Source organism: Macaca nemestrina, chromosome 1 (assembly GCF_043159975.1).
Source record: "Macaca nemestrina isolate mMacNem1 chromosome 1, mMacNem.hap1, whole genome shotgun sequence".
Classification (NCBI taxonomy): Eukaryota; Metazoa; Chordata; class Mammalia; order Primates; family Cercopithecidae; genus Macaca; species Macaca nemestrina.
In genome coordinates, this window is record NC_092125.1 from 66,388,342 (window position 1) to 66,408,509 (window position 20,168).

Sequence of the window (20,168 nt, forward strand, 5' to 3'; positions counted from 1 at the left end):
TTGCTTAAGCCACCTGGTCTGTGATACTTTGTTACAGCAACCCTGGCAAACTAATACAGCAGGGAGGAGAAAGGCAATCAAACTTCATGGTTCAGGAATTGTTCTTTTAAAGAAGAGGGGTGTGGGTGTGCATGCACATGCAGATTTGCAGAGATGGGGGGGTATCAACAGTCAGGAGCTGCTGACTCCTGCTGCCTTCACCCAGCCCAGAAAACAGTAGCCCAGAGAACTCACTTGCTCTGCCCCTGAGAGCTTGGGGATGAGAATTAGGATGTGCTGATTTCTGCTTTTCCTGCAGGGTGGACCCTACCCTTTTTTTTTCTTTTTTCTTTTGGCTTTTCCTACCCAGAAGAGTGAATCTACCACTTACCAGACCCCAAGGAGAGATCTCCCCTTCTCCCACCCCGGCTCCTCCTCCAGGCACAGGCCCTGTCCTGGGACCACTGCTTTTAACGTCAGGGAGAGATTTCTGTGGTTTTATTTTTCCCCAGGTCTCCCAGTAGGCTCTGATCGAGCCCTGGAAACCACACCAGCTCTCCCAGGGCCTTAGCAAAACAGGCAGTGTTTGTCCTCTCCACTCACAGGCTATAAAAGTTTGGAGTTGTATCCCTGAATTATGAAGGGTTCCAAGATGTGCACTCATCTGAGGGGCTGGCGGGGGCTCTGTTTCTTTCTGGGACACTGGCTGAGCTGGCTTTGCAAAGTCAAAACAAGATTCATTACCCTGGGGCCGGGAGCAGGGAGATACACCGCCTGACCCTGCAGACCTGCCCCATATGTCATGGGCCTGTCAGAAATCTCCCAGAATTCCCTTTATTATCTAAAGGTCGCCACCCGGGCAGAGCTGAGAGAGCCGCATGGTATAAACTAAACTACAAGGGCAATCAATTTCAAGCAGCTGCCCTCCCTGCCACCCCATCCCCTGCTCCCCCTTCCTTAGGCTCTGTCCTCTTCAACCCCCTTTGGGGGAGGGTCAGGAAGGAGCCCTCTTTTGCCATGGCCACCTCCCCACTGGGTCAGAAAAAATTTCTCCAAATTAGCAGAGTTCTGATGCTATGAGAAGCAGGCCGTGGGAGCACTCCTGCCTTCTGTGCTAAGGGAGTCCAAGGAAGGTCATCCCACCTCTTCCCTGATTCTAACAGGACCCTATTTAAACCACCTTATCAGTTGAGTTGCTGTTCTGGTAGACATTACGGGATTAAAGGACAGAAAAAGGAATTCTCAGGCTCCTTCCAAAGGCAGGAAAAGGAAATAAAAGTAGGCATATGGCTTTGCTAAGCCAAGATTCACGTTAGGAGACCTCATACTCTAATGACCACAAGTAGCAAATTACTAGCAACTCTCATTTATTTTCTGGAAGAAAACAATGAAGAGAAGTTACTATTATTATCCTTTATTAACCACCTGCTACATGGCACACTATGCTACATGCCCTGTATATGCTATCCATAGTTGTGTGATTACCTTGCAAGATGGGCATGACTATCCCCATTTCACAGATGAAGAAATGGAATCTCAGGAAGCCTAACTTGACGAGTATCAGCTAGGAAGCCAAGATTGCTGAGGCCCATGCTTTCCCTACTACTCTACACTGCCTAGATTCTTAAGGCTTATTTTTCAGCCAAACCTTCTTATCACTGGTCTGGAAGAACTCACCAGAATGTTTAGTAAGATTTGGCAAGTACTTTATGTTAAAGGTCAAAACTTGGGGCTCCACAGTTCCATTTATGTCTACGCCGAGCTGATCCTTTATTTTGGTAACCAGGCAGTGCTGGGGTAGGGCACACAGGAGTCATGGTTATCACGCACCAGGTGGAATCCAGGGGTGGCAAGAGGCTTGCTAGCTTGGCAGCCACCTTTCAGAGCAATTCCAAATGATATTTTCAAACAGCCTGGAAATGTCTCTCATGTAATCTTCACTGTACAAGGGAGAGCCAGGGACTCTTTGAGGTTGAGATGGGGCAGGAGAGCAAGCTTAAAAAGTACTCAACTAAAAGACTAAATAAATTACAGTTACTCCATATAATGGCATATTATGCTGCCATTAAACATAACGTTTTCAAAAATAATGACACTGCTCTAATTTACACTACTGGGAGGGAAAAGGAGGAACAATGATGGAGTAAGAAAAAACCAGAACAAAGCACTAGGCATTCATCTCAACTGACCCTAAAATCCCACATACTCTCCTTTGAAGCTGTCCACATCTTTTTCTTCTTGAAGAAAAATGTTAATGGCTCCCAGAAGACCCAGGTGAGAGAACTTCCTGCTTTCTTTTGCAGACTTTCCTTTCTACTTCCAGTGGCCTCACATGGCTGGCCACTGAAGCTCTCTAGGGACAAGGATGACTCCCAATCCGTGATTCTTCATCTCTATCTCAGGGACAGTGACCATTAGTGCCAGATGATGTGCACTTTTTAGCACTGCTCATTTCCAGAAGCTAGGGTTCCCAAAAGTTCAAAAGGCAGGGCTCTTCACCAGGAATCCCCATGCTGCCTCCCTGAAAATAATGCTTCTAAGCCAGTCACATTGTCACCATCCAGGCCTTCCTCTGAGACAGACCCTGGTGAAACCCATTGGCAGCCAAGATCCAGCCACATATCTGCAATTTGTGCCTTGTGCTGCCTCATTTCTTGTGCCTCAGACCCACTGTCTAACTTTGCCACGCACATGGCCAAAGTGTGAAATTCACCTATGGAAACACCTTCTATGGCTCCTTGCTGTTGCCCAGATAGACTCAGCACTGCTAAGCACCCAAGTTCAAGTCCTTCCCCAGCTGGCTCTTCTTTCTCGAACCTCACTGCCCACCTCTCCCAGAGTGACTCCTCTCCCAACAAACTGGCTGGTCTGTTGAGTCCCCAAAACAACCTGCCCTGGAATGCTTGTTTCCACTCCCTTCTTTGCCTATCCATACCCAGCCCATCCTTCAAAGCCTCATAAACCCTCTAGGGCCTCTCCACCTCCAATCTCTTTTCTCTCCTCTAAACTCGATTAAAAACTGCTGGTTTGGGCACACACTGATTCTAGCACACACTACATTGCAGCATTGGCTGTCTTTTTTATGTGACTATTTCCTATCTCCCCATTGAATTAGAAGCCCTTTGAAGGCAAGAACAGTATCTCATGCTTCTTGGTATCCGTGTAGGGCTAGCATGATAACTTTCACTCCATATTGTGCTCAGCCTGAATTGTCGAGAGCAGCGAGAGGCGGGACCCAGGTGCTCATTTGCTTTCCCTCAATGGACACTGTCCCTGCTAGTCGGCCTCAAGAAATGATTTGGACTAATACACTTGGCTCAGGGATCTGTCATGACTGATCTTCAGGAGGTAGTGAAGAAGGAGGTGAATAATTTAGGAAGGATCCTGGCTATTATTTGTCTTGAACACACTGGGTGAGGCTAGATGGGTGAGGTGGGAAGAAAGATGGAGAAGAATGGGAAAATACCAGCTCTGTCTTTGAAGAATGTATAATCCAGACCTGTGCAGGAAGAGTCTTTGCAAGAGCACTCCAGAGTCGCTAACCATATAATATCATGGATCACATAAGAAGCATAAAATAATAAAAAATGAAAAATTCACAATATAAAGTGATCAACAGAGTGGGGTGGGGGAAGTCCCTTTGGAAGGTTCCAGAACAGGGTCTTCAACAAGGAGGTCAAGCTCACAGTGCTGGATGGTACAAACAAAAGACCTTGGCCTTTGGAGAGGGACCTGGGCTCAAGCCTCATTCTGTCACTTCCGAATTCAGTGACCTTGAACATGTTATTTAACCTTTTGGAGCCTCACTTTCCTCAGCTGTAAAATGACACCTCACAGGGCTGTGGTGAGAATCAATGAGATAATGGATGTGAAATTGTTTTGTAAACTCTAGTGCTTTAAGTAAACACCAGTTACTCTTGTTTCTGTTTTTGGAGAAACACTGTACAAAAACATCATCTCCTGGGCTGCCTTGTATGATGGTGACAAACTCTGAGGGTTCTGTTTTAGCTCAAGAGAGCAGTGATCATGTGCAGTAGAATGTGGTGACCCAGCACCTGCCTGCCGAGACTCAGTCCTCTTGGAAGAAACAAACAGGGTGCTGCTAGTCCCACCTTCTCCCCATGCTAACCTGAGGTCTTGAGTAGCCATTCCCACCAGTTCTATCAGTGGTCCCATGACTTCCAGGCCACCCCTCCTCTCATGGCCCTCAGCTGATTTAGGACAACTTGTGTTGCTCTTGCTGTTTGTCCAGCCACCTGTGGCAGCACAGAAGGGCGTAGAGGAGGAAAGAGGAAAACCGGTCCTGAGGAGGAGGAGAAGATGCTGAGATACCAGCTCCTTTGGCTGGGGCCCCGCATTCTCTGGGCCCTTCCCATACAGGTCCGCCTTGGTACACAGGCTGAAGTTCCTCTTCCTTCCTTGTCTTTCCCTGCCTCTCTTTCTCGCTAGTGCTTTTCTGAACCAACAGCCAGCCTTCCAATAAAAAAGCTCTAACTCCTTTTCAGGAGGAAGCTTCTTAAGCAGGCTATGTCCCCACCCTGTATCTTCCCACCTGCAGTTTCTATTATTTTTCTCTCTTTGTCTGAGACTCCCAGCTCTTGCAGTAGAGATCCTTAGCTGTCAGACAGCCTCTCCTAAATAACAGGCATTCTCACACTCATACACACCAAGCAAGGGGAGTGCCATGGAGCTGGATTAAAGGGGCATGCGAAAACTGAGGGGTGGCTGGAACTCTGGGAAGAGGTTTGACCACTTAAAGGTCTTTTCTGTGCCAAGAGGTCCAGACACTTGGCCTGAAGGACACTTAAGCACCTTGAGTGGCATCAGCTCCTTGGTGAAGGAGCACAGGAAGTAGACATTTGAGACCCTCGAGGCGCTATCAGCCCAGCCCCAGACCCCTCTCGGATCCCTCAGCCCGCTGTGAAGGAGAGCGAAGGGTGCAGTTTTCAGAGAGGCTGAGACAAGGAGAGGAATGTGCTGACAGGGAGCAGGGTGGGAATGGCAGGCCGGGGAGGGAGGACCTAGGGCAGGAGATGAAAAGAGCTCCCTGAGTGAGAATCTGGCCCTGGATGATGAATGGGGTGTGAGAGAGAAGCCGGGAAAAGGGTAAACAGCCAGGAGGGACCCAGGAGGGAAGCGGGAGGAAGGGGTGAGGGGAAAGAATGTGGAGGTCAAGGAGCAAAGAAAATGCTCCTGGAGTGATTGACTCAAGATCCAACATGTTCCATACTGGATGAAGGCACATGTGCACGCAGATGTGCCTGGCCACCCGCCCTCCCCTCCACACCCCTGCGAAGGTGTGAGCAGGTCTGTCTGCTCTCCTCCCAGATGCATTCCATGCCCTCTGGAAAACCTTTCTTCTGACGTTTGGTTCTGAGTCTGCAAGGGACCCCACTGTAATATGAACATGTATTTGTGCAGTGATTTTACAATTTCCTAAAAATTTCACATGCATCATCCCACTAATGTACCCCTTACTCAAGCCGGTGAGGTTGAGAGCAGCATCCGCATCACCAGTTTACAGGTGAGAGGACTTAGGTGTATTTGAGGTTGAATATTTTGGCAAAGGCACCAGATGTGAAAATGGGACTTGGACTTGGGGGGTCTTGGAGTTAAACATGTCACTTGGCTTCTCTGCTGCCTGGTGTTGCAGATGTCACCAACTGATATATCTTGGAAGAGATCACTTACTCAAGAGGACACTCTCTGCCTGCACATAAGCAATACTCTGCCCATAGTTGAGGATATCCTGTTACTACTCTTTGCGAATGGAGGTGGGGTCTAAGGAGCTGTGACTCAGAGTTGAATTCTTGGGGACCCCCCGTGAATGATTAGAGGAAAATTTCTGGGGCTGGGAGCTGCTGGCCATCCACTGAATGCCATTTGGCTCTTGCCCAGTTCTGGCGGGAGGGAAGGAAGGCTGGGGAGGGGCTGAGGCCTGGACATGGCCAGGGGCTTGCACAGGTGGTGGCAGATGGAAAGGATCCAAAAGCACAAATCTGTAAGGAGAGACCACTGTGCCAGTCTCCCTCTCCCCAGCCGGCCCTTTATTGTGGGAAAGAATGCTAACTGCCAGCAACCCCTCTGAAGACCAACCACCTCTACAGTCCCTACAGCCAGCCCAAGAAAGCAGGAGCCTCTTATCTGCCTTAGACTCCTCTCCTTACCCATCTCCTCCCAGCTCTCAGCCCTGGCCTTGCTGCTCTTCAATTCCCGACAGTGGCAGATCACTGATTAATTCAGGGCTGTTTAATAACCCTTCTATTTCGATGAAACAAGCTGTCTTGTTTTCTTTATTTTTAACACTGACTTTCGTTTCTTTGCTAAGCATCTTACTGTCATTTAAATTTCTCTGTCTCCAACCAAGCTGATAATAGACTGGAGTGAGCAGCTGCTTCCATCCTGTTTATGACAATGATTAGAAGTTAGAGCTGTGCAAGCAGAGAATTGACCAAATCTCGGTTCAGAGGGGTCTGCTCCTGCTTGTAGAGGGAGTGTTAATTTTAACACGATTAGGAGAATTCTGGCTCCAGAGGAGACCAGGGCTAATCCCAGCCTAGCCTTCCTGGCACCCTGCTCAGAGGAGACTGCCATGGGCCTGAAGGTGTGAGAACCAACTTTACTTACTTTGTAATTCAACTGTATGGACCTGACACTCCACTTCATAACAGAGCCTTTTCCTCCACCGAATTTGGATTTACTGAGCAGCAAACAGGGAAACTCAAGCTTAGACAATTTAGGATGGGTGGGGCCCTCAGCTATCAGCTATGATATCTCTGCTCTATGCAGGAATCTCTTCTTGAGACCTGGCCATCTTCTAGCCTCTGCTTGAATTCCCTAAATGTTGTAAAGCCCATTCCCTCCCTAGATAGCCTTTTCCAGGCTGGGATAGCTCTGACTAATCTTGCTCTTTCTGTCTTTTTGCAATACTTATTTGTGACTTGTAGGACAATGATTTGAGTGCATACCCTCTCTTCCAGGTTGAAACCTCCTCAAGAACCTGGACAGTGACTTATCTCCCTGCTACCATACTTAGTATATGGATATTCTATAAACACTTGTTCAGTCAAATGAAATTATGCTGCACCAACTTTAAAATTTCTTGCAAGGAATGTACCTTTCTTCTCCCAGGTGAAGCTTCCTGTTTTTCTCTATGCAGACAAATGTTGCCTCTTCCCATCCCCAGGCCAGACATGGCTGCTTCCCCAGGGCCCTGCTTTTTCTTCCAGGCCCCCAGGGACTGCACAGTTGGTGGAAAACTTGGCCAAGGAAGCTGGGGGCATGCAGTGGACGTCAACTGGGTGGCCTAGACAAGGTTCTCTGGATCCCAGCACCCCTCATTCCCTTCAGGTCAGCCACAGCTGCCCGAGAATGCTCCCAGGTGCATGATGTGCAAATCCAGTCTGGGCCGACCCTCCCTGCCTCTCATTCCCTCGCAGCCTTGTGAGACTGGAGCTCTCTGCGCCTCCCAGCCAGCACAGTCTGCAGGCAGCTGCTTGGGTCATTGTCTCAGCCTCTTCAAGTTGTGAATGCTGAGTCTATAGAGACTGAAACACAAACAGTGCCCACAGTGCCTCTCGGGGAGGGAGGGGCAGCTTGGCCTTGCCAGAGCCATTGACTGTGCAAATATCAAGGCTTACTGTGGATGGAGGAAAGCTGGTTGGAGCTATTCAAAAGGGGGAGTTTTTTGACACCACACTGCCCAGCACCATGGAAGGGCTGTGGTGTGTGCTGAGGGCCGGCAGATGGGTAGAGAAGAGGAGAGGTCAGTTCTCACAGGGAATACTGCGTCATCGTGAGATGCCTGTCTGCTCAAAACCAAGGAAGAGAGAGATGGGGGAGGTCACTGGGCACAGTGCAGGGACAAGAGACTGGAGAGCAAAGGTAGCTAAGTGGGCAGATCAAGAGAGTGTGGTGGGTGAGGCTGGGGCAAACAAACCTCCTAGCAATTGGAGGGCAGTGAATGGCAGCTTGCTGTGTGACTCAGGGCAATGCACTTACCCAGTTTGGACTTGGGTTTAACATCCACTATGAGGGCCTGGGTAAAAGCTACTATTAAACGCTCAAAAACATTTCCCAAGTATTCTACACCAAACACCTATTTATTCTGCAATTCAAACTCTTTCTTAAAAAATAATATTTAGAAAGGAAATCAAGGCATCTTGCTGCCCCCATTTTCTGAAGCAGGCTCTTGGACAGTGCTGTGGGATGTTTAGGACTCTCCTCTCACAGGCCCCATCCCGCACTCTGCACTTCCAACAGGGACAAGTCTCCTTGTGGTGCTTGGGGAGCTTCTTGGCCTACTAGAAGACAGCTGATGCTTCTCCCCAGACATCCTGCTATGTTTTGACCGATGATCAGTACTACCAAGGACATGATCCTTGAGCCCCAGGGTCCAGTTTGGGCTCCTGGACTCCACTCCTGCTAACGCTCTTTGTGATGTGTCTGCTCCATCCACGTCCCTGCCCCAGGAGCTCTCTCTGCAGGAGAGATGCAAGCCCTGTTGCAGCCAAGCAGCCAGACGCTCATGAGCTCTGCCTTTTCTTCTTCCATGAAGGGTTGACTCCCATAGCAATGCCAACCTACCAATCCTATGACAGTGTCACTCGTGTCCACTCTTAGAGCTCTGAAGGCACTAAAAATCCAAGGGCGGCACAGTCAGAATTCAAATTCCAATCCCACTGGTTAAGTGTTGACCACAAGCCCTGAAGGTAGTCTCCTTGCAGGGCCACTGTTGACTTTCTTCTCTATTTCCCATCTCCACCAAGTAGTCAGCCCTTTATACTTTAGCATACAGATTTTCTTTAAATGAAATCTTATTTTTCTCAGAAAATTCCAAACAAATTTGGAGAGAGAGGGGGAAAATAACCCTGGTTTTGCTTTTTATACCTGTTCCAAAATTTAGAATAATTTTCCCTGTTTCCAGTACTTGTCATTTTTCCAACTTACCTAACACCCTCTTCCTGGGCCTGACTCCAGAAACAAAGACAAGTGAGGGTGCTTGAGTATTCACTCCATTATACAGCCAGAGAAACCAAGGTGCTGGGTAAGGGGCAGGAGCCAATTCCGCTAGAGCGTAACTAACCTCTTATCTCCTTCCTGGGACCAGGGAACAAATGGAGGGTAAGCACTGGTCAACAGGTGAGAAATCTTTAGGAAGAGGGAAGGGCTACAAGTGTGAAGGCAGGCACTTAGTTCCTGTTTGACTCTTTGACACCGGGCTCTTCCTGACCATCTGCTCTCAACCATCTCAGTGGGGCCTAAACCTCCCGCAGGAGGGCGCTGGGAGTGGCTTCCAGCTCCCCATGCAGTTCAGATCTTTCTCTCTCAGTCTGTGGGTCAAGAAAGCTGAAGAACTTGACCCCCGGGGGGTCACTCCGAGTGGGGTGGTAGACTCGAATTTTGTTCATTTACAGATAAACCTCATGGGGGTGGGGTGTTTGTCTTACAGAAAACGTGGTAGCCTGGGTTTTAATCTCACAGAGAGTGGTGGGACTTGTTAGAAAGTTTCAGGCAGCAGGAGTGAGGGTGGGGCGTCAGTGTCGTCAGGGCACTGTGCAATCCCCAGCCAGCCCTGCTCCTGGAAAACACCACTACCCAAAAACACGGAGCAGAGACCTGGAACGAGAGCTTTGCTGACTCACGCGGGGCCTCCTGTCTGTGGACAGGGAAGGAGCCTGGGTCTTCCTGTCCGGCTTGGGCTGGGCTCCCGCTAAGAACCCCATTCTCAGTGAAATTCAAAAAATTGGCTCTTCTCCTTCAGGTATTTTTGTTCCTCAGGAGAAAAAAATGGGAAACCGGGGGAGCAGTCAGGGGAGGTGGGAGGTCAGAGGCCAACGTAATATTTACCCAGCCCGGCCGAGGCCTTTCGCTTTTATGAAGCAGGAAACCACTTCAAAGCAGCAACATCCCCTCTCGCCACTTCTGTCTGCCTGCTGGTCCTCCTGCCTCTACACCGCAAGGCAGGGCTTTTCTACTCACCCTTTCCTCTGCTCCTGAACCTTCCACCCTCTCTCCCTTAAAGGGTGGAGCACGCTGCCTGGCCGGCCACTCCCTCTAATCCCTGCTCAAAGGTAAAAAGACCTGCCCATAGTCACAGAGCAATCACAATCCATAGGCTCCCCTGACATTCTGAGCTGTCCCTGGCATGCTCTTGTTCACTTACTGAGTTTTCTACCACTCAGAGGCACTGGGGTTACAACTCCTCATCCAAAGCCCCATTCCACCACCAGAGCAGAAGCGGAAACGACGGCTAGGAAAGGTTCTAGAGACTGGGATCTAGTGGTTCTTTACATTGTGGAGGGGGCAAGAACTCCTTCTCTTCAGAAATACAAAACAACATGTACCCACATCATTCTTGAAGATACAGAATCTCCAAGGTTTCACAGGCCTCTTGAAGCCTAAGTATGGCCCTGGCTCTGCGCTTCCCAGTGCAGGGGTCTGTTCCCTGACAGCATCACTGATGTGGCTCCCCCAGCCTCAGACAAGGTGCAGGGAGAACATGACCTTCCTTTATAGGTTTAGAGACTGTCCTTGAGTTGAAATCTTCGTCCTTCTAACCTTTCTCCATTAGTATCCCTCTGCCCTCTTTGTGGACAGAAAGCTTAAAAGAGAATGGCTACCTTCTCTTTGAGTTGAAATCTTCATCCTTCTAACCTTTCTCCATTAGTATCCCTCTACCCTCTTAATGGACAGAAAGCTTAAAAGAGAATGGCTCCTTCTCCAGATAGCAAGCACATGGCAGAGGGAGCCTGAGGAGTGGACAGACTCCCCTGCCCAGCCAGGGTGTAGGGATAAAATCCAAATTTTCCCTCTCAGGTCCTTCCATTTAATAACCTCATTCAGATAAGAGTAGGTGCATAATAGCAGGATTCTGGACACTTAAATGTGAATGTGGATGAGTAATATTATTTCCTGAGGCACCACACTGGCCTCTACACGCCAGCTCCAGAAGTACCAGAAAGGGATGAAATTTGCATAGAATACAACATGAAAACCCTTGGGAGTGTGCACCCTGGAGTCCTTGCTCTAGGATGTTGACTAATAGAAAACAACTCCAACGCTGTCCATTTAAAATCCTCAGAGAAGAATGAGGGAAAAATCGGGTAAGTAGGGGTAGCTGTGAGAGGCTGGAGCCCACAAGGGCATTAAATAGTCATCATTCTTCACAGGAAACTGTGACGTTCTCCAGCACCTCTGAGTCTCTCCTGGAAATCTTCATCTCCCATGACTTAAAGCAAAGGCTTTGAGGAGCTGTCTGCTCTCACTTCCTCTGACCCCCTAGTACACATTGTTAATGCCATTCTGCCTTTTACTACAGGTATTTGGGGGGTACTTGGCTTATGCAATTTCTTCCTTCACTCCCTTAATGTACTGTAAATGCCCTGAAGGTAGGATCTATTACTTTTTCATCCTTGTATTAGGAGGGAGGTACCACATTCTTGGCACCACAGAGATGATGGATCCCTATTTATTTAAACTTAAATGAATTCCAATTCCCGCTTTCAGTGTCATCCTGTTGGTTTAGTACAAAGGGCAAGAATCTCTCCTTCTTCTCTCCCTCTATACTGCAGTTGAGAGGGAGGCTGTTTAGATAGAACAAGAGAAAGCCTGGGAGAACAACTCCTCCAAGAGGGCTGGGAGGGCCTAGGGTTCCTCTGTCAGAAGCTTCTGTCTTCTCAAAGCCTCAGAGAGAATGTGTGTGTGTTGGGAGGCACAGAGGAGACAAGCTCATTCACCAGCTCTTCACTCAGAGCCCTGGGATCCCTCCTCCTCTTCCCTCTGAAAGACAACTTGAACTTTCCAAGGGCAACTCCACTGCCTTTTATCTCTCACTCTCACAGTAATTTTAGCCAAAGAAAAGCAGAATTAAACTTTCATAACACGATACATTTATCTTGTTTTTCTTCTTTCTTTTCTCTATCCTCCCTTCCCCCTGCCCTGACCTCCAGGTACATCTGAGCTAAAGCAAACCAAGATGAACTATCAGGGGATGCTATCAGATCGGAAGAGACGCTGCTAAGCTCTGGCCTCCTGCCCATCCCAAAACTTCAATATTTTTCCATGCCCCTTTTAGGCAGTTATTATCTCCTTAGATGAGAAAAGCCTCTGGACTCCACTGTCTCTCAATATTGTCCTCTGCTGAAATGAAAGGGGGAATTCTAATTCAGAGAAAGACTCCCACAGAGAATATGAAGAAAAAGATTAAATCAGCGATACAAGGTTGACATGCATTCAGTTCCTGAAAGGTCTTAAAAAAAAAAAAAGTCTCAGGAGCAGTTTTGCTACCACCTGAGAGTCTCAAAAATCTGCATTTAGGGAGTTGAGAGATGGGAAGGCATGTAAAGGCCCTTCGGGGATGGGCCAGAAACTTCTGTTGCTGATAAGAACTGGCAAGGGCCTTTTGGGGGGCCAGCCAGCAGATTGGACTGCCTATTAAGTTGAGAATGCACTCCCTCCCTGCCACCCACCCCTAGACGTGACCTGCTGGGGCAGGCCTCTCCGGAGCTGCTCACAACCCATGCACCCCTGCTTAATGCTGCAGGCGCCTTCTCATCCTCTGCAAACAGACAGAGGCCCAAAGGTCTCCCTGGCAATAGGACCCTACCAGTTGTGGTCTCTGGGAAGTGACAGCTGGAAGTTTCGAATATATCTCATCTATTAATATTTTTTTTTCTTCTAAAAAAAAAACCACACACACACACAAAAGCCACTGTTTTGGGCCAAGCCTGGCTTTCAAGAGTCCCCTCTAGTGGAGATAACCTGCTACTTCGGCTTCCCAGTTCAGCCAAGAGCCTCCCTGGCCCGGGAAGATTCAGAAAACCCCCTTCTGCCTGCAAGGCTCTCTTTCCCACTTTCTCTTTATGTTCGCTCTGAGCTCTGTCTGCCCCCATTCACACTGTCAGTCTCTCTGTCTTTATCTTCCCTTGCTGTCTCCCTCCCTCTCTCCATTTATTTGCGCCTGTGCCCATATCTTGACTTCTGTCTTTCCACATGTGCCTTTGCTCCTGTATCTTGATCTACATCTTCCATCCACCTGCTGGTTTCCTCTGACGTTCAGGATTCCAGGTCTGACTTGCTAGGAATGCCTTGGGAAGGACTTGGACCACATGGACTCACCTCAAAGGGCCAAAACAGCCACCCACAAGCCAGATCCACAGTGAGAAGCTTTAGGAAAATCCTAGTGGTTATAGAGCTGTCTATAACCTGAGCTCAGAGCTCCTGCTCCAAATCCTGTGTGAAGCCAGTCGCTCCCTTCAATAGCTTCTCCCCAGCTCCCTGCCTGCTTCCCAGTCTCTGACACACACCCTGCCCTGCAAACAACTGGCAATGCCTGGGTAAAAGGACAACTGGCAGTGGGTAGGAAGAGTATGCTAGGGCAGGGGAAGAAGGTGAGGAAGAGGTGAGTAGGGGTCAGAGGCTGAGCCTGGGGCTGTGGCAGGACAGTGGAGACAGAGCGAATGTTAAGCTGGGGTGAGGAGGGGGGAGATGGGGGAACACCTGCTGGTCCTCTGAGTTTCCCAGAGATATTCTTTCACCCAAGAGGGAGACAGAACTGGGGCAGGGAAGGCGGTTAATGGTTAACCAACTGTAGGAGCAGAGAACTTTTGCACTGCTCAGGCCTCAGCCATTTCTTTCAGCTCTGCACCCTTCCTTCCTCATCTCCCCTTACACTCTTACCCAGCAGGGACCCTGCTCCCCAACAAAGAACTTTCTCGCCTCTATTTCTGCCCTCCAATTCCAGATGGAGCAGTGTGGAGCTAGATAAAGAGGTTCCATATGCCTAAATGCTAGGGAATGAGGCCCAGGAGAGCCTGAGGGCTAAGCCCAGGAGGACGGGGGTATGCTCTTCTTACCAGCCATCCCTCCCTCGCGCCTTGGGACCAGCTGTTTGACCCTGGGAAGAACTGCCTTTCTCTCTGTCTCCACAGGGCTCACCTTTAGAAATGACCAAAAAAGAAGTGGATGCACACCCACCCCTCATTTACTCTAATCAGGCATGAAATCTTTGTAACGAAGTGAAAAAACTGTTAAGGGAACCGGTTCCATTCATCATTGTTTGAACTGAACATATGTGAAGGGTAGAAATAGAATATTCACATACAATGAATTGATAACAGACTGCCCCTGGGTGGGGCGGTGGTGACTGGGGCTGAGGGGGGAATGCACATGAGCTGTAAAACTCCCAGCACCTCAGAGCCTGTTTCTACCAGTTTCCCTATGGACAGTCCTGAATTATTTCTAGTTAACAGACTGTAACACAATGCTGCAGTCTCTTTATGATCAGAATGGGGGTGGGGGGTGGGGGGCCGGCTAGGCGCTCCTTGCCTCTCCATTTGCCATGATGGACAGAAGTATATTGTGCCTCAGTTCGTGTGTGCGGAGACAGCTGTGTGGCAATGCAGGGAGACAGCTGGTGGTGGTGGGGAGGTGCTGTTGGAGACAGGAATTGCCTCCCCCACACCAAACCCTATATCTTAGGGAGGCAATCATAGAAGATGAGGTAGGATAGAAACTATTAAACCCCCAAACAGTGACAACTCCAGCACCATAAATATTTCATAGCACCTAAAGTGGTGAGTTTAGGCTGCTGTCAGCTGCTGCCTTGTATATTTAACCATGTCACTGGTTTCGCCTCCTGCTCCTGTGTTTTCTTATAACCTGCCCATGAAATAAAGATTAGCTGAGTAATCAGAAGTATTTGTAAATAGGAAACAGGTAGCTGTTCTTTGAGTGCTTTCTTTTTAACCTCATTTTAAGTGCAGACTTCAGTAAAACAGATGGTGAATGAACTTTTACATTCACCGCATCTGCAGCTTTTGATGGTCAAGAGAGTTGCAGGGTAAATGCTCCCCTGGTGCTCTGAAGACAGAGGTAGGTATTCAGACCAGCTCTGAAAGGGGGGCCACCAACCTTGTAATGGCATGGTTTTGGGTGATGGACATAAGACACTGCCATACTCTTCATTTAGACTCGGGCTGAAAAGCTAGCCAGCCCCCCGTCCTGCTCCAGGCTTCAAGGGACCCCTGTCCTTATGCCCTGTCAAAAAGAAGGACCAGCTGGGATTTCCTTGGCAGACTCATGGTCCCTGGGTAGAGGAGATCTCCTGGTACTTTACCACTGCTGCTCTTCAGCATCTTCCCTGCACATCGCTCCAAATGTCATTTCCATTTAACTGCTTTGCAAGCCAATTTGCCCCCATCCTAATGCAATTTGCTGAGGACAGTGAGGGAGCAGAGAGGGCAGTCTGCATTGCCCTCCCTTTATCAGCGGGTCCCTGAAGAGGATCAGCTGCAGAGTGGAGGGAAATAACTCCTTTAGGTAATGCTGGCTGGTGGCAACAGGGGCAAGTTCCGGGATGAGGAGGGGTTGGTGGTGATGCTGGGTGGAAGAAGGGGAATGAAAAACAACCTCGCTAGGGTATTTTCACAGATTCCACTCTGTTTCCTTGGTTCCCTACCCTTTCTCCTCACTGCCCCTTCAGCCCCCAGGACACCACCGAGGAGAGATCCCAGGTAATTAGTTCAAATGGTTCTCTGTGAAGAGAGAGGGAAGTTAATGAATTCTTCTCTTTTCTTGCCTGGAGGTCAGAGGAGAGAGGGCTGCAAGAAACTCTGGGAGCTTTCTGGGGTCATTGCATAAAAGTTGTGCATTTCAGTTAGGAATAGCTGAATTCCTCCAGCCAAGGTTATCTCTTCCTGGGGCTCTGTCACTCAGTAGAAGGCCCCAGAATCCAAAGTCAACCCAGAGGGAACAGTGAGGTTTCAATGTCTAGGAAAGAAGCCCAGCAAAGGAGGGAGACTGCTATTGTGTGGGGAGAGGGGAGAGCTAAACCTGACTCGTGCTCTCAAAGTGTCCAGCCCAGGCCAGCCAAGATACTCATCTTGGCCTGCCGCTCATAAGCCTTGTCCACTGGGCACGTGAATGGAAGGAAATGAATGTGACCCCAAATTTCTGTGGGTTCCTCCAAGCCAATGGGCCCCCAAGTGACTGCCTCAAGCTGTGATTGGCAGTCCCAATCCCCTCAAACTGATCCTGCCTTCATGTCCCTTGCGTACCTTCTATGATGTGCCACTGTCACTCTAACATCTTAGATTCCTACAGGAATCCTGTTCATATTTCCATTGCCCACCTCCTGGGGCTCTCATTTCTAGACCCTTGCTGACCTAGAACCTCAAATCTCTTATCCAACTTCCTCTCCCCCATTATTTCTATCCCTCCTGAACAGAGCTGAGTTTGAGTAGGTAGGTCCCACTAGGGCAAGGGTCATTCCAAACAGGTGGACACTTTTTCGGGGACCTAGAATGGTAGTTTCTGGTGACTCTCTGGGCATCTAGACCATGATTGGTATTGTAGAGACTACCTGTGGGATGGATAAAAAGGGCTAGAATTTTCCAGGATCCCTACCTAACTTGTGGGGTGGGGCAAGAAAGAGCACATGGAAGGAAATATTCTCAAATGGTTCATAAGGAGCCTCTGGGACCCTAAGCAAACTCCCATTTCAACCCCCAGCACTCGCGTGGTCCTCAAACTATGGGGCTGGACCCCTGCTGGGCGATACACTGCAAAGGGAGTCCTGGGAGATGAAACACTCAGACCCATTCAGTGCCTGGGAATCTCTCCCTGAGCCTTATGGAACCCGCGCAAATGATGTTTTCCCCTTCCCCTGATCTCCAGTCCCGGATCTGAAGGGACAGCCGGCGGCCACCAGGGACTCTGGCACTGGAGTGAACGCCCCCAAATCGATCGCTGGCCACTGTGGCTTTGGGTTGTCTCGCTGGTGCCACCGAGGCCCTCTTTGGGCTCCAGCTCTCGGGACAGCCTTGCCGCCCCGAGCTCCCCAAAGCCGCAGAGCGCCGGCAGGTGCGCGGTGGAGGCGCGCCGCGGAGCGCTGCTGCCGCCCTCAGCCCGCGGCCGGGAAGCCTGCTGGCTGCCGGCCGGGAAGCCCTGGGCGGGAGGCACCGGCTCCAGTGAGCCTGAGATCGCGCGCACGCCGCGCTCCGGCCCGCGAAAGTGGCCGAGCCCACACGGGGACTCGCCCGCCGCGGCCAAGCCCGGTTGCCTGGGGCCGGGACCCCAAAGAGGCGGGTGCGGGAGAAGCCGCCACGGGTGTGCGCGCCTGTGGGGAGAAGGCTGAAGGCGCTGCCGACTCCGAGCGTCCGGCCCAGCCGCCGCTTACCCAGCTCGGCGACGTCGGTCTGTCCTTCCGTCCCTGCTCCGTCTGCCTCGGCCGCCGGCTGCTGAGGGCGGCGCGAGGCCCCTCTCCCTGCCCGCAGCTCCGAATCAGGGAGAAGACCAAATCCACATGGAGTCCAAATTCATTAAAATCCACGTCAAGCCACCAGCCACTTATCTGTATTCCTGAAGTCGCCCCGCGGTCTCCGCTCCGCGCGCCCCTCAGTCCTCCGTCGCCCCGCAGCAGCCCGGCTGGGCGCTGTCGCCGGCTTGCGGGGGGCACCTGGAGGCGCCGAGGGGGCGTGTGGGGGTGGCCGGCGGTGTCTCTCGTTGGGAAGAAGCAGAGCCCCGGCTGTCTTCAGATTTTTCCAGCGCGACTTTCCGGGCTCCTCTGACATCAGCAATCCCGGCGCTTCCTTCCCTTCTTGCTCTCCGGTTCGTTCACAGTCCCATTTCCTCCGGGAGCCTGGCTTTCCAGATCTATTTCGAGGTTTGCTCCGCCGGCTGCGGCCCTCGCGCTGCCTACCGTTCCCAAGCTCGCGGGGTCTCTCTCCGGATCGCTCGCCCTCTCGGCTGAAAAATTCTCAGCAACTGCGCTCCGCTGCCCTCCCGCTCCAGTCTGGCGCGGATGCCTCTCAGCCCGGCAGCTCTGGCTCCCGCGGTGGCGGCGGCGGCGGCGGCGGCGGCGGCGGCGGCGGAGCCCTGAGCGCCGGCCTCCCTATTTTACCATGCAGCTCATTATCATAGAGGCCGCGCGCGTTAACCCCCTCCCCGCCGGCCGCGGCCGCCCGAGCTGGGGCCGCGCCCGCTGCTGGCACCGCCCGCCACAGCCAGCCCCGTGCCCCCTCCCCCGCCCGCGCGGACTTCCTCCTCCGCAAGCTGTCAACAAAGGAGAAGCAGGTTTGGCATCCGGAGGCCGCTCCGCTGCCTGTCCTGCGCCCAGCTCAGCCCGGACCCATTGGCCACCTTAAGTAGCCAAGGGGGCAAGGAAAATGCTACCAGGGCCCGGGAATTCGAGTAGGGCCTTGCGAACCCAGCTGGTTTAGCCCCCGGTGGAGATAGAAGGTCGAGCGTTGGGGTTAGCGGGGAGCTCAGGACACAGGAAGAGTGGGTGAGGGCAGTAGGGACAGGGACTCCCCCGCCATTCGCATCACCTGTCACCGCGCACATCCTGCACACCTCCCTCTTGATCTTTGAGTGAGGGGTGAGCGGGGAGGAACGGGGCTTGTCTGATGGGGTTGAGACTAGAGTCTTGGAATTTGTGGGAGCAAATTTCCTCTTCTTGTAAATTAAAAAAAAAAAAAAAAGCCAGCAAGCTGTCAAATAAGGCTTGAAGTTATTATTATTGCAACGAGAAGATGAACCTTGCTCTGAATTGAATATCAAGCTTCCAGCCCTGATAGGGATCCTGGGCATCTGAGAAGTCCCGACTTGGATGAGGGCATTGGGGACCGGAGAAGAGCTTTCTATATCCAATTCAGAGAATCTTTTTGCCAGGGGAATCAGAGGGGTGGCGATAAGATAACTTATTTTAATAACCTAAGGTGAGAGGTTTCAGGATTCTGGACGACAATGCCTCGGTGCCCTCAAGGCCACTGATGCCTTGCTACACAGTCTCAGTAACTCTGCAGCTTCTAAACACTGCTTTTCGGAAGGGGCCTGCAAGCTGGACCCCAGCGAGTTCACAGGGTCTGCGTAGTCCCTGCTCGCGATTAGAGCGCACACGAGTTTACTCCTGTCCAAGTACTCTGTTAAGCTTCCTCTACTGCCCTCTCGTGGCCACAGTCCTCAGTGGTATAATCGAAAAAACAACATAAATCACTACAGAAAACCTAAAAGCAATTGCACGAAATTCTTAGAGCAGTAGGGGCAGAAGAAAGGAAGGGAGGGAGGGATGAAGAAAGGGAGCCAGAAAAAAGAGAGAGAGAGAAAGAGAGGAAGAAGAAAAGGAAATCTAGACTAACCAGTCATCTCGAACAATCGTTCATTCAATACAGGACTGGGGGATCCAGGCTTTCCTCCAGTATCTGCAGAAATCAGCTAATTCTTCAAAAGTCCTTCATTGTAATTAGCTGAAATTTGCGATCCTGTAACTTTCACTGGTTCCTGCTAGTTTTGTCCTGTGGAGCCACAAAGAATCTGTCTAAGCTGTGTTGCCTGATCCATACTTGTTTTTTCCTTCAAACTTCTTTAAGAGCATTTATTGTTGGTAACACACCAATAAATTATCATATTTACCCTGTATTATTATTTATTTATTTTTATAAGTAGATCTTGTCTCCCCATGCAGACAGTCTAGTCGATCCCTTTATCTCTGGGTAGACAGAATCTAAACCACAATTTCTTAAGAAAGATGATTTGAAGAAGATGCTAGAAGATTTTGGAACACTTCCCCCATTTGTTCATGGAGTCTGGCCAGCTACACCTAAGACCAGCAGTGGTAGGATTGGAGACATCTAATTGATAAAGCTCCAAGCTGAAAATTAGGGCCCTCTGGTTCTAAATCAAGTGCTGTCTAACTCTGGAAGAGGTCACCTCTCTTCCCCATGCCTCAATTTAATCACATCTTGGGAAGATTATGATACAATTTAAATAATTTTCTCATACACCCCTCCAGCCCCACTCCTGTGGTCCAGAAATAAATCCTAGAATGAAGAGCAAGGAAGCATAAAATGAAACAGACTCCTCCACTCACCCCATCTTTTACCCCCGCGCCTCCGCTCTGTTTCCTGAATAAAGGGAGAGAAAGAGGGAACACAGGCGGGAGAACACATTGCGGCTGACAGGGTGGCACGATGCCATCCAGATTCCACATTACCACTGAACAGGGTCTAAGATCTGAGTCCTGTGAGACTATGGAAGAGCCTGTGGTCAGCATAGCAATGGAAAAAGCACTAACTTGATCTACTGGGAGGTACCCTTGATGAAGCACCTCTAACTTCTCTAGGCCATGGTTTGTCCATCTGTAAGATGGGAATTTCTGTCTTCACTCTCCAGACAGCTGGGGGAGTTAA

At 50.3% G+C, this 20,168-nt stretch overlaps 1 protein-coding gene across 1 annotated transcript in view; it reads right to left on the reverse strand.

Annotated features, from left to right (window-relative positions):
- Positions 1–17,897, reverse strand: part of LOC105484884 (plexin A2) — a 217,468-nt gene extending 199,571 nt beyond the window's left edge. The window contains exon 1 of the mRNA XM_011746981.3: positions 17,159–17,897. The gene's annotated coding sequence lies outside the window, so the exon portion shown is untranslated. The remainder of the gene's footprint in view (positions 1–17,158) is intronic.
- Between the last annotated feature and the right edge of the window lie 2,271 nt (positions 17,898–20,168).